Genomic DNA, 4,359 nt, shown 5'->3' with positions numbered 1-4,359 from the left:
AAAAAAAATAAAGCTTTACTAGTATAAAAGTAGGATAAACAGAATTATATCAAAGCTTTAAATTTATTTAAATGACCTTGGAGAATTTTAATCATGCACCAAAACTTTTATGTTGTAACAAAACAATGTAAAGAAAGCCAAACACCATGAAGACAGATAAACCTCCAGGTGGCCTCAATGACTCTCTAAAAGAATACAAATGATCAGATGCCTGCAAGGAGTATAAATCCTTCCATTCCCCACCTTCCAGTCAGAGCTGAAGAAGCTTTAGAAGCTTCTTGGATGAGAGGTGAAATGTCTTTAAAGAAGAACAAGAAAGTCTAGTTGCCTCGTAAAAAAGCATCTTCGGAACAACTATGACCTGGATGACTGAGAATCTCCATAGATAATTTGCTGTCCTATTTATGTGAAGATTCTATGGCTGAAGCTTAACCAAGACAGATTATTATAAATCTGTAGTTCAATTTTGATTATATTGCTTCTTTTTTTATTGAACTTTATTTTTATTTTTTCTTCATTTTGTTTGTTTTACAGTGTAACTTTTGTCCAATAAATATTGTTCCTAAATAGTAAGTTGCTTAGTTTTGTGTGGAAAAATATTGTTTGAAAGCAGTGCTTTTGAAACTTTAAGATGTGCTGGTTAGAGAATTGAGGTCCACATATCTTACAGTTGCCATATTTGAGAAACACTGTTCTAAGCACATATAATATAATTAAATGTTCAGATTTCAAAATTCTATCTGATATAGGCTAGAAATGATGTTTCATATTGACTAAAAAGAGTCTTTTATGATATAATCATGGATACTGTGATTAAACCTGTGCAAAAATAGATCAAGGTCTAAATTTTGTTAAATTTTTTAGGAATGATAAATAGGAAACAAATTTTGGCCTAATTTTTGTTCTTAAAATGTCTCAAAAGCTGGTCTTACTGCAACAGAAATTCTATGCTTTTTTAAAATGCTGAGTTATGGTTTCTGTTCAACTTCTTTGGAGTACCTCATTTTTAATATGAACTTTTAATTTTTTTATTAGCGATGAGAAGTCCTTTAAGAATAAACTGTCTAGTGTCAATTTACTATTTTTTCCAGAACTAATGACATGAGCATCTTTTTATTAGAAAGTGAAGAAATTAACAATTCCCTCCCCCCCCCAGGATGGGCTCAGGATATATGTGTGTATGTCAAGAAACCTGTATACTAAGTTCAGGTTAGAGAATAAAACTGTTACAAATCCTTAAATATAAAACTAGATAGTCAATAATCAATAGAAATAGGCTATATCTTAAAGAACTAGAATTTATTATTTTTAATATGGAGAAAAGCTAAGAAAACAAAAGAATTGTTACTACTGAGCAAAAGGAACTAAGACTTCCGTCAAGTTGGTAGTCTTAAGCTGTGTTGTGTATGCCAAATGAGGCATACACAAAAATTGTAAAATATAGTTTTAGGTTTTACAAGTTATCCAGTTCAGTTCTGAAACATTGAAGTCTTAAGATGTTTGAGACATTGTTATATACAATACAGTATTTATTGACACTAATCATTTTATTGTCAGCCACAATTGGGCAGAGGTTTAAAAACAATAGCAATGAACAGTACCTAGAAATGGTTGGCATGAATTCTTTGGATTGATTTTAACCAGCAGTACAGTGGTACCTTGGTACTCAACTGCTTTGAAACTTATCAAATTTGGTATTCAATGCATTTTGATGTGAAAATTTTGTCCTAGTACTCATCATTTGTTTGGTATTCAACACACCATCTAAAAATTGTCAGTGTCAGCTGCCTTGTGACTTACTACATTATTCCTTATGGGAAAAATTGTTTGGTATTTATTGTTTTTGGTACTCATTGCACTTCCCAAACCAATTAAGAATGCATACCAACACATCACTGGTTAAATAGCTATTTTCACATTAGCAGAAGGCAAACATATCTCAAGTAACTTCCCCTCTGTCTTTAACATTCCCTAGCAAAATGCAGCCATATGAAACCTGGTTCTGTACTATAAAATTAACTCCAGGATTCTCTGTAATATACATGAATGCTTCAGCAAAATAAATCATATGGAAAGTGTTCCTGGAAGGTAGAAAATGTTAAGATGATTGCTAAATTTGTGCCACTCAGCCAAGATACACTATACATATATTTGCAATTTTATATATATTATATATATTATATATATTAATTTTATATATATTATATATATTACGTGGAGTAGGATCTCAGGAACATGAAGAATGACAAGTTAGGGCTCTTACAATCACAATTTTTGACTTGTTAACAGCCATACAACAAATTTTGGACCTCGTGTAGTCATTGTGTAGGTTGTGAAGTCATAGGTAGCTGAATAGAAGAGATTAACATTAATATTTTTCCCATATTACCAAAATAATTTTAATTTTTTTTACATCCAATTTTGTGTTTGTTTTATATGACCAAGATTACATTCCATGAGTATTAACAGTATTCCATAGTATCATTTATCTGTGGCAAAACTGGAGATTTATTGTAATTCAGATTATATAAAGAAGAAATTCTTGTGTGACAAGAGAACTAACAAATAGCTTCTGACTGCATTCTTTATTATGAGGTCGAGGCCTCTGAATTATCTTTCTATGCATTCTTACACTGTGTTAATAGCTGCTCTACAAAGGTTATCTGAAGTATTCATTCTCCCTAAATAGTCACTGCAGATTTCTGAATTGTCCTGAGGAGTGGAAGAGAATAAAGTGGGAAGGTAAATGACGAAAGAATACTTCATGCTTGATTCATGCTGTTGACATCCTGTAGCATCCATGTTTGTTTTTAAATGATATGAATAAACAGTGATTAAAGAAGACTTTCTATTACTTTGTTTATGGAATGCCATCCAGCAGATGTGCTCCAGGTTATGAATGAATTGACACACCTGGTCTCTCTTTCTGCAGGATGAATCATCATTTGCCAATATGATGTTTTCGAGCTGCTTTGCATACTACAGTTTTAATTATATGCATATTTTCTTGGGTATACACTCTATTAAATAGAAACCAATCCTAACATTGCTCGGTGAATTATTTACATGTGACCAACAGACTTAAGATTGTTGGTTGAAACACAGACTCAAATCCAACATAACATATAAAGGACTCATAATATATACAAAAAGTATGAATATTCCTTCAGAGTTGTCTTAGTCTTTCATCTGTTCATATTGCCACGTGAAAGACTTTTTTCTGTGAGATATTAAGATAAACAATGATAGAATTAAAAAGCACAAAGGGAACCATATGGGAAGTGTGTATATGTATAAAATTATATGGTGGTTAAGGTATTGCATGGGAATTGGCAGACCTAGATTCAAGTTCACCATCAGCCAGGGGAACTCCCTTGGTGAATCTGGATCACACTGTCATCCAAATCCATCTCAAAGTGTTTTGGTGGAGATAAAATGGTGATTGAGCTGGGTTTTTTTTTCTTAGAGGAAAGGTAGAATATAAACCTTATAAAATATTATTGAGAAATGTTCCAAATAGAATATGCTTGGTGAATATGAATTAGCAGCAAATTATACTTTCCAGTCCTATGTGGATCCTCTGAAGATAAAGAAAAGGAAATAAAGAGGTAGAACTGATTTAAGATATTCTGTAACCTCTTAATTGCCAGTCTCATGAAGCTAGAAATGTACACCTAATCTCCCAGTATATCAATATTGTATCCATCCTATTCTTTTTAAATAAATCAGGATAATTAAAAGAACATTGCTTTTCTTACATTACTAGATGATGTAGTTCAAAGTGAACATAACTATATGGTTGCAGTTCTTCCTGATTTCTTGATAGTAGGTGCAATAGAATTCCATATGGATAAAATATGACAAAGTACAAATATGCTAATGGAGGAAATCTGCTGCTAGTGAGAGGAAACATTACTTCATGTAAACAGTATACAAAATTGGAATTTACAGTGTGATGCTTGAACTAGGGAAATTCCCTTTATCTTTAAATGGACAAGTCATAATTAAAATACTGTAATTAAAATACTGTAGAAATTAATTGGCTTCATCAGGACCAAATAAAAACAGATACTTCAGATTGACTAAGATACCATTAATATATATATATATATTAAGTCGCAACTGCGAAAGATTTTTATATCCAAATTTCTTTTTTCTGACAGGTTCGAATCCCATAAAAAGGGTATGGCTAACTGATGAAGGCAAAAAAGCCAGAAATGGTCCATCTTAGTCTCCCAATTTAATTCTTTACTCTTTGTCAGAAAAAAAGAAATTTGGATATAAAAATCTTTCGCAGTTGCGACTTGAGCCTGCTCTATGCCCCTAGTTGGGGGCGGCAAGGCAAGAGATATTGTAAAA

General features: G+C 32.0%; 1 protein-coding gene across 1 annotated transcript in view; it reads left to right on the top strand.

Annotated features, from left to right (window-relative positions):
- Positions 1-4,359, top strand: part of PRKX (protein kinase X-linked) — a 41,261-nt gene that overhangs the window by 18,339 nt on the left and 18,563 nt on the right. The window lies entirely within an intron of this gene.

Source organism: Protobothrops mucrosquamatus, unplaced genomic scaffold (genome assembly GCF_001527695.2).
Source record: "Protobothrops mucrosquamatus isolate PMUCROS unplaced genomic scaffold, P.Mucros_1.0 scaffold887, whole genome shotgun sequence".
NCBI lineage: Eukaryota > Metazoa > Chordata > Lepidosauria > Squamata > Viperidae > Protobothrops > Protobothrops mucrosquamatus.
Note: the sequence above shows the minus strand (reverse complement) of the source record. Positions and strands in the feature narration are given on the sequence as shown.